General features: G+C 40.4%; 1 long non-coding RNA gene across 1 annotated transcript; it reads left to right on the top strand.

Moving 5' to 3' along the window:
* Positions 1-6,830: 6,830 nt before the first annotated feature.
* LOC121322724 lies at positions 6,831-10,376 on the top strand. The gene is made up of 3 exons (XR_005951076.1): positions 6,831-6,849; positions 9,124-9,294; positions 10,275-10,376. It is a non-coding gene; the product is annotated as an uncharacterized LOC121322724 (long non-coding RNA).
* Positions 10,377-10,778: the final 402 nt, after the last annotated feature.

Genomic DNA, 10,778 nt, shown 5'->3' with positions numbered 1-10,778 from the left:
CGATGTTAAACTACATTGCATAATCCAACCGAGAAGTTCCAAAGTAATTAAGTTGGGAGATGGCATGAGTATGATTATTATGACAATTGATTTTGTTAACCTCACCATAGGCAATTTAGAAATGTCCTCAGCAAGCAGGAGGCTAAATACATTTTAAAAAATACCGATAAAAATCTCTAGACAGCCTCTTATAATTCTCAGCTGTAAGCATCACCAACTCAGTTCACATTTAATATATCTATATTTAAAACAAATATAACATATACATTAACAGCAAAATCATAACTATATTTACAAACATTTGTGTAGAGGCTTTCTCCTCTTTATAGAGATTTTAAAACAGACAAATAAAACAAAACATTTTTATTGAAACAATAATAATAATAAAAACAATATATATCTCAATAATCGACTAAATAAATCAATAAATAATCCATAAAGAATTAAAAAAAAACAAAAAACTAATCGTTATTTGAACTAAATACAGTCAAACTGAAATGAATTAGAACATTGGAGCATAAGTGACAAAAACTAGAAGAAAAACTATTGACAAATAAAATTAATTCACAAGGGAGAACAACATACCTGCAATAACGTGCACAAAAAAATAATGTCAACATGCTTTATTGACAGCCTCTTATAATTCTAATGATGAAAGATACAATTCATCTTTCTGTGGAAATCTCCTATCAAAACGATAATGTAATAAATAATATTTATTCTAAAATAAATTAAGTTGATCCTTTCGGGGATTGAAGACTTTGTTGAGGCTGGTTGTTGGTCCTATCAGGGTTTGAAGACTTTGTTGCTGAGAGGAGAGCCATTACTGAACACTTCAACAGACTGAGTTCCAAACCAGCAGACCAAAAGTCTAAGCTTCGTTGATTACAATTCCAGTTGTAGTTTCCTCTCATGTAACATATAATTAACTGTTTGGTTTGGTTTGGTTTAATTTTTTAGTAAAACTTGACGCAGTTAACTATAAGTATTCTACCTCATTATTGTATGAAGAATAGTTAAACAATATACTATTAGTAAGCTTAGTGTGATCTATTCTAAGATTGTCTACAACATTTCAGTTTAGGCTGTATGTGTGTGTAGGTGGGTCAAGGTTGCCAGATTTTATGCAGATTATAGCCCAAAGTCACTTCAAAATAAGCCCAATTATTTGTTTTAACTGAAAGCAAGCTTATTATTAATACGCAGGTCTATGCATTAAAAAAAAAAAAAAAAAAAAAGCAAACAAAAGCTTTTGTAAGAAAAGATACCTGGTACAGCTCATCCAAACGTCACTGTCAACAAATTTGTACAGAAGCTCTGAAGGGACAAATCAACATTTATACCAGGACAGCAACTGAATTACAGCGATATTACCAAAAGATATTGTGTCCTTCCGGTCAAAAAAAATAGTCCCTGAGGACCATTTCATTGTGAAATATATATATATATATATTTTTTACTTTATTTGCCATAAAAACATTAAAGAACATTGACATTTATAGTGGCATTTGAGATTAAATAGCATTTGGAACTGAAAGCAGACAGATTTCTAGAGCGTCTGATATTCAGATTTTACCCAATTTAACCCGATTCCCCCCCAACCATGTTTTTTTCTGCATTCGGGTTCTTGAGGCATGAGCTGGGGGTGTATGGATAGGACCGAAGAAGCAGAAAGGATCAGTTAGTAGGACAGAGTGCAGGCTAGAAAGGACCGGACTTAGGATAGAGGAGCGGGCGAGGCCCACTCTAGTAGCAGACCAGCGGAGCTGTATATGGAAACTAGGATAGAAAGTGATTGCTGACTGAGGACGATCATGCCGACACAACCCAGGGACAAAGGACCAGCTGCCTGGACCTGAAATAAGGACAAGGCATAGAGGTTAATATGGGACTCGAGCATGGAGTAACCACGTCCCGAAATTAAGGCAGAGTATAGAATAGAGCCTTGAGTGAGGTTGAGTGACATGCGCAGGAGCTGCTAAAGGACAGTGTGTGGCCGGGGGTCTGCTCTGACTCGCATGGCGAGAACCCCCCTGAAGGTAAGGGAGGCCTACCCCTGAGGTCGGGGAAGCGAGACTTACTTGCCCCCCAAAGGATGGACCACCGGCTCCTTGCAAACTCTCCCATGCCGTGAGATGAACAAAAGACCCTTGCAAAGGAGGTGACTGTGCATGTATTGAATGGAATGATTGGGGGGTGGAGTCGAGGAGAGAGGCCTGCTCTGGAAGTGAGGGTGGAGACGAGCAGGGAGGCCTGCTCTGGAGGCAAGGGTAGAGAGGTGGGTTGAGAACCAGTGACGTGTGATGATAGCAGTGAGAGGAATTGATGAACAGAGGGTCTGATGGGGGTGGGGTGGGGGCAGGGTTTCCTGCTGTGGAGATACCTTGACGTTGAAAAGAAAGAGGGGATAGGGAACATGATATTTGATGGCTGAATGAACTGACCATGCTGAAATTAGTCCATCTTGAGGTACGCAGCCAAATGATGAAGTAAGCACCGAAGGCGGCTGTGATGCAGATGATAGCCATAGATAGATCCTTGTAGATGGGAGAAGCAGCTTTTCCAAAGAGTGGAAATTAGCAAATGGAGAATGTCCGTTGATATAGACAGCCGGGAAAGTGAGGCAGGGAGAAACCTCTTAGGAATCCCAGGGAGGATCAGATGAACTGTTGGTATGGAGAGAATGGAGGGAGATGGAGAGAATCCCTAGCATGGACAATGAGAGCCAGTATCTGGGTTAGATTGAAGGAATAGAATTATTCGATTCTGGGCACAGAAGGTTGAAAACATTGAGCAGGCTAATAAGAAGCTCTTGAAGAAGGGGCGAGGGCTGCAGACATGCAATGCTGAGCAGATTGAAGGAGGTTACGAATGTATGAATCAGCTCCTGGGAAAGCTCAGCGCCTTCACCACATATTCTGGAAATGAGGGCAGAGACGAGATGTTGCCATTCTGTGTGTTAGTTAATACGGGATGGATCAACGGTTTGCTACTATCATGTCTGATTGAAATGGAAAAGGTGAACTCACATTCAGAGATTTGGGTTTCGCAACTCCAGTTATTCTCCTAATAGTGAAACTCCTTAACTCATAATAAAGACAGATTTTCAGTCTCATACCACATCTCTCACCATGTACTAATGCTGTAACATTTGAGAGGATGAGCGGACATATGAATAGATTGCTGAGGAAGTCAAGTGCCCCATGTTTTGATTAGATGGGGATTAGAGTTTGCCTTGATTATGAAAATGCTGCCACAGTCTGCGTATTAAAGGAAAGATGGAGCATTGGAAGCTCTGGAGAAGTACAGTTGCAGATTTAAACTGTAAACTAAAGCAACTTTTGCATGCTGCAGTAGTGAGCAGACATAAAGAGGGAGCGGAGATCTGCTGTAGTGAGGAGGGATTAACAGTAGAGGGCAGGATCTGCTGAACAGTGCAGAGGTCTTAGGAAGTAAAGGATGGAGTACTATCAGTAGTGTGAAGAGGCTTGCTGTAGAGAGCACAGATCTGCTGAAGCGATCCATAATAGTGACCGGTGGACTGCCATCAATAGAGTGCGATGGTCTGCTGCAGAGTGTAGGGATCTGCTGAATGCGGTGGATATTGGTCTTTGAGTTTTAAAGCAGTTTTATAGGGAGCCAGAAATGGGGCTACTTTTGGGCAGAGATGAAGAATGCAGAGATCTGTGGCTGCTGCAGAACCTATTGATTTGGTCTGGAGCAGTTTATGACTGTATTGTCTATTGGGAGTAGGAGGACATTGACTGAAACGTTGATAATCGTAGGACATGGTTCCGTGTCTGACTGGCGGCTCACATTGATGAAATAATGACTTTGAAAGTTGAATGAAGTGTCTTGATGAAGTTGGTCGGTTTGGAGGAGCGGAGCGACATGAGGAAAAATGAATCTGGGAACAGGAAGAATTCGCAGGAATGCATGCCTGATGCAGGAAAGCTGGAAGTTACTGTGATGGTAGATTCTGAGCATCTCAAAAAGCAGCTGAGCACGTTGCTTCATGACCAAGTCCTTGAAGAGGGGAAAGAGTTGAAATTGAAGAATGTCAGTTGATATAGGTAGACAAAATGTTGAGGCAGGAGGGGAACTGCAGGAATGGATAAAAGTTGGAGTGAGCTTCGCTGCAATAGCAAACTGGCTTAAAGACTGTATATAGAACTTGTGGTGTTATACTGCCATCTCAGTTTTTGTCATCTTCAAGAGAAACTGACCAATAATTTTGGATGCTGTTTTCACACCGATGACCGGTAACCGAAATAATGAAAGTCCATCTTGCTCTGAAATGTGAGGAATTATGTTTCCAAGGTAATTAACACCAATGGGTACTTTTTAAAATATTTTGTAAAACTGATGACAGGGCACATAGAATCAGCATGCTGGGCAAACATGTAACCATGAGTACTGTCACGGTTGACCTCATTGATATCTTTTTGGTTTTTTGTTTGCTCACTAAACAACAGGGTCACAACCTCCAGGTCATTTTCATCTGAATTGATGACAAACGGCTTCTGTGTCAGGCTGTGCAGTCCCTCCCATCCGTGGTAAACTAAATAGAATTGCGGGTGCGTTCTCGTACTCGAGGGTTTTTTGTTTTTTATTTGCCATCCCAGATGTGCTGCGTCTGGCTGCTCTTGTTTGCTGTCACATTGCGACTAATAATGCCTTCTCCAAACCTTTGGGAAACTTACCAGCAACATCACCAATTTATACTCTAGTTGCATAATTAATGACTTTTTCTATTTGTTTGATGTATATAATGAAACATAATTACATTTAATGATTATCACAATGTATCACACATGGGGATTGCATTCATTTGCAGTCCATTCTAATTTTTATTTACATCCTACAGTTAATTTCTAGATTATCAGATTATAACGTTATAGAGACAGTTTGATGTAATTGTTGAACATTAACTTTATTGTAACAGTATACATTATGTTTAATTTACTATTAATTACTTCATGAATTCATTTATTTATGCCAGTAACACTTTTAAATAAGTGTCTGCAATTCATCATGCATTAGAACAGACGCTTATTTTAAAGTGTTACCATGTATTTAATATGGCGTTGACAAGGCTGTTCACGCTTCTTTGCAAAAAGATAACATGTTGTTCAACTCTACTAACAAGGGGGCAGCAGTAGTTTTAATAGCTATTTGAATTACGAGTCTCTTTGGTTTACAGCCGTAGCCAGCATCCCACAGTTACTTTTCAAAGCTGCACTGCACAGTGCTGGATCTGCATAGATTTTTTGAGGGTAGAGCTTCATGACATCATGCAGCATCCCTAGCAGAACGGGATTTTGTGCAAAACTGCAGAAATCTGTACTAGAAGAACGCACCCTGCATGTCGAACCAGATTTTGTTTAAAAGCCCAACCGCTGTGTCAGCAGAGACAGCAGGAGAGATTTTAATTTTGTTTAAATCTGTTTCTGATAAATGTCGTCCCTTCCCAAATGACCAGACAGGGGAATAGCGTGAACCAGCTGCAGCAAATCCTCCTTAAAAGGCTGGGGAATGAGCAACTGGTGACACACTTATCCAGTCTGTGATAATTTTTCAACACGGTACAAGAGGTCTCTATTGATTTCAAAGTGAGGGTACGCAGCGGCGTATCTGGGCTCGATCACCCGATCATTAACCACAGCTGCTTGGTCAAAGAGCCTGCCCAGCACGTCGTCGCACCCTTGCTTGAGTCGGAAGTTACGGGAACAAGCTAAAAAATCAGCTCCCACGGCTTCCATCTCGGGATCAGGTCCGTCCCGAGCAGAGGCAGCCGAGCCTGACCCCTGCGCTGGCTCTGCAGCCTTCCCCCAGACTCTTCACCAATCGCCCCCACCTGAACTTTCTCAGACCCGCTCCATTGCCAGCCCTCATTCTTAGCAGCCCGGCGTTCCCGTTTAGTTTTCCGGGGTTTAAATCTATGGCAATACCAAGCCGAGTCACGAAAGGAAAAAATCTCTCCAATTACTTCCTCTTTCTAAGCCAATAAGGAGGATGGGGCCATCACAGCAGCTAGCCAACCCTTAAACTGCTCGCAGTCCCATCCCAGAACTACCAGCACTGGCAACTGAGAACACAAACCCACTTGTACTAGCCAATTTTAAAATTCACATTAACTTTTGGATAAGTGCGCAAATCCCCATGAACACATTTAATATGCACCCGTCCCAATATTGGCTTATGCCCCAATGAGATTAAGCTCTCTTGTATTAGGGACTGACTACAACCCGAATCCAAGAGAGCCTGGGTTTGTGTACCATCCACGGTAACAGGAATAACAAACCCGTCTGCTGGAGTGACTGAGATAATTGCACATTCTTACCTGGTCGGATGATGTCACATTCCATAGCAGGGCAATCCCGAGCAATGTTACCCACCTCCCGGCTTGTCCAACACCTCGGTGGGCTAGTTTCCTGCCTTGGAGCTTCAGCATGCGATTGAAAAACTGGAGCCATCAAAGAAGCTTGATGGTAGTTTGAAAAAGTCAGCAAGGACAATCTGTAAAAGTGAAAAAATAAAACCTGAAAATCAGTACTTCCAATTTTCAGATTATCCTAACTTCATTTTACATACTGCTGTTTTGAAAAAATCCCAAAACATCAGATTTAAAACAAATGATTTGGTTGGTAATAGGAAGCAATGATAAATTAAATTAAATGTGGGTTTGTTTATTCAGGACACTCCTCGATTGTACTTTTGGCCTTCGTGAGTCTGATCAAAAAAACAAAATACAATTTTCAGTCTGCAAAAATTAAATAGTTTCATTTTGTCCCTGAAACCAACCATACAATGAAGTGCTAATACAATACTGTCTGGAGCTTAGGCCTGGTATGTCATTATTTTTCCACTAAACCGATTTAAAAAAGGAAAGTATTCATTTTGGCATATTGTACCAAATCACAAGAGCTGCAGAACCAAAACACTGCTGTATTCAAAATACTGCATCAAACCTAAAAAAATAACACCAAGTCAATTTCATGTGATACTGCTTCATTACCAAACTGATGGATGGAGTCACCACAGTAGAAAGTAGAAACAGAGAAGCTGAAACAAAACTCTCTTAGATTGTCATCGACTGGTTCTAAAAAATACAAGAGATGCCTTATACAGACCATAGTGCCGCTCTGATACCTTATGATATTACAGTTCCTTACATAGACTGCACACACTTTACATAAATAAATCATTTCTAAATGTACATAGAAAAGTGTACAGTGTAGAAGTGACTGCAAGTTGAACACCTAGCCTTCCTGATATGTTTGTTTTCTGTTGGTATGCGTCAGTCTTTGCAAAATAAGTTAGAGACTTCAGTTTCACAATTTGTATTATTGTAGTCCACACCTTGAGTTTCGAACCACTGGATTTGGGATCCATCAGTATTTCTGAAAGCTTCTTGCCCTCTCCAACCAGTCGATCGCAGTTAGTTTAAACTCTGTACAGCTGTGGCCAAAACTTTCACATCACCCTGACAAAGAGATTTTGACAATCTCATCTAGAACCAGAATACCATTTGTTTAGAAAGACTCCAGCTGTGAAAATCGGCTAGGTGGAATTTTTTTAAACAATGCTGACCTTTATCAGATTTAAGTACCAAGCTTCAGTATTTTTCGCTCCTGAGGCAATACATTTCTAGTTACGAGACATTGTGTCTGAGTGGTGCCATACCGCCCTCTGGTGGACAATGGAGATGGTTCAGTTTGTAATTAAAATACATTGGCTTCAATGGGAAAGCAGTATTCTTGTGAACTCGTAAATGTACAAACATTAAAAATGTAGTGTTAAAGCCTTACTTAGATTACTTAAATTAAGTCTGTTTTATTTTTGTAACTTTGAAATAAAATGTATTACTTTCAACATTTGTTTTGATTTTGACTGTTGAACTGCACTGATATAATAATAACATTGAATTGAAACAAGATTGAATATTGTCTAAACCTTAAATCATGCCGTATCAATCATATTAGCCAGAATTTAATGATTACTGTAAAATATATATTCAGATGCTCAGTGTAACTCTTGATTACACTTGAATGTGAATGTAGTTTTGATGGTATAGAAGTTATAGTGGTAAAACCCTAGATAATTATAGTAAGGTATTGCTTATGAATAATTGGGGGCCCGCGTCTTGAGATAGTATCCAAATATATGTTTACTTGTCTCGAGCTTAAGGATTTATGTTACAAATACTTTATCATAACTTTTATCACCACACACTGGTTTCAGTACAACAGACATTTCTTTTTCCAGTGTGCCTCTTTGGATCATGCAATTCACAGTGACCAAGTGTAAACACTTAGTTGGATATTATTGACGGACATACATGGTGTCTGGCATATCCAAATGTACAGCATAACGGTGTCTGTATTAGTAAGGAACTACTGTAATATACTTTTTTAAATGACAGCATGCTTTTTACACATACATATAACCCTTTCCCAAACAACGTATTAGAAAGTAAATGTACCAGTATTTCCTGCACTGTCTAAAGCAGGGGGCGATTAGGGAGGAGACAGCTGACTAAGCAATGCTTTCGGTTGTTTGATACGTGTCAAGATGCTTTTATCAGGTCGTCTTGGTGACATTAAAAATGTTTCTGAACGAGGTGAAACAAAACGGTGCTGGCACGGGTTGTGGCTTCGGGTCGGATCCTGTAGTAGCGGGTGCGGGTCAGAAGCAGGTCGTAAAAATCGGACCTGCATAGGACTCTAGTGCGCGATGTGTGTGTACGCCATACGCTAGCTCTCCTGTGTGAGCTGAAAAAACAACTTTGTAGAACAGAATCATTGACAACACGCTTCAGTGCATTCCACACTGTTTGAGTGCATTCATCCTCAAATATGTAAATGGTTGCATGTTATACCCCAAAAATGATGGCAAGTTTATAGCTCTATTAATAGCCAGCAATAGAAAGATAAACTTATAGCAAACATATTGTCAAGAAAAAAAATCCACATAAATATATTAACATTATTATACTTATTGGATGCTATTTTATGTCTAGTGGTGTTTGAATAATGAATATGTATGTTTTTTAATGGCTCTGTACATACCAATGTAAAAAAAAAAAAAAAAAAAACAGAAAACTTTGTGTCATCTTTTCAGGCAAGCCCACAACTTTCCCTGTGAGATTCAAGCGTGCTAATGGATACCCAGTGGACCTCTACTACCTGATGGACCTCTCCTACTCAATGAATGATGATCTGAAAAAAGTAAAAGACCTGGGGACAGATATACTAAAGGCTCTTAAAGAGATCACCCCTTATGCATGAATAGGTACCATCTACATGTATCCATGTAAATGTTCAGTTGCGCCACATACCAATTATTTATTTAACTAATTAATTAATTTTTTTTTTTTTTTAATTTAGTCAGCTAGTGGTTTTATCCTGGTTTTCTCCTCAATTTGTAATGCCCAATTATTATTTTTGTCCCGGGTCACCGCTGCAACTCCCGCGCCAACTCAGGAAATGGCAGCAGACACACGCGTCCTCGAAAACGTGTCCAGCCAAGCCGTCTTTGTTCCACGCTGCAGGCCTACTGGAAAGCCATCAGACCTATAGTATCGGAGGACAACACAGATCTGAATGGCTTCTACAGTAGACCCGCAGGGGCCCTATCAGCCACAGGAGTCGCTGTGTGCAGTGAACCAAGGATTACCCTGCCGACCTGAACCCTCCCCACACGGACAGCAGTCGGCCAATTGTGCTCCGCCCCCTGGGAACTCTTGGCCACGATCGGCGATAGCATAATCTGGACTTGAACCAGCGATCTCCAGGCTATAGGGCGCATCCTGCACTCCACGCGTAGTGCTTACTAGAAGCACCAGCCGGGAGCGCCTGCCACATACTAATTTTGCCACAGAAACAAAAACCTAACAGACCATTGATTTATAAAGGACTGCTGTTTGTTGTTTCATGTGTCCCCCAATCTAAGCCTGATCCTCACCAGCATATGGTCCATATATGTGTAAATATCATTTTTTATTTGTGGTATTGATTATAGGGTTAATAACCTACAGGATTAATCAAACAGCTATCCAAACTGGTTTCCACAGAGAAAGCTAGGGGAAGGCAATAGTCAATCCTCAATTGACAACTCTCTGTTTAAAAGGTGAGGCTGTTCCCCAGAAATGTGAGAGAAAGGTAAGCTTGTATAATATTTTCTTTACAGTATATATATCTGCTATGTGAGTCCCCTCCACAATATACCTCCAAACACATCCAAACCTAACGCATTAACTTCCTCTTTCCCAGGGTTTGGCTCTTTCGTGGACAAAACGGTTTTGCCATACACAAACACCCACCCGGACAAGCTAAAGAAGCCATGTCCAGATGGTGAACAGTTTTACCAGGCAGCATTTGGTTACCAGCATGTACTGAGCCTGATGGATGACAGGAACAAATTTCAGCCGGAGGTCTCGGCTCAGTACATCTCAGGAAACCAGGACTCACCTGAGGGAGGACTGGATGCTATGATGCAGGCTGCAGTCTGTGGGGTACAGGAGGGGGGTTGTTGTTATAAGTCCATCTGTGATGTACTATCATGTCATGCTCATAATTATGACTTAATTAAGCATTAAGAGGCTGTGATTAACATAAGATAATCACAGCACTAAAACCTTTCTCATTTATTTTAATAACACACTGGAGTTGCCTTTATGCTTTTTTTTTTTTTTTTTTTTTTTTTGACCAGACAACTTTATTGGTGTATTCCTCTTCAAAGACACTGCTAAACATATTGAAACATTTGTAATATTT

The sequence above is a fragment of the Polyodon spathula genome, chromosome 11 (assembly GCF_017654505.1).
Source record: "Polyodon spathula isolate WHYD16114869_AA chromosome 11, ASM1765450v1, whole genome shotgun sequence".
Lineage (NCBI taxonomy): Eukaryota > Metazoa > Chordata > Actinopteri > Acipenseriformes > Polyodontidae > Polyodon > Polyodon spathula.
This window is presented reverse-complemented; position numbering and strand designations above follow the sequence as displayed.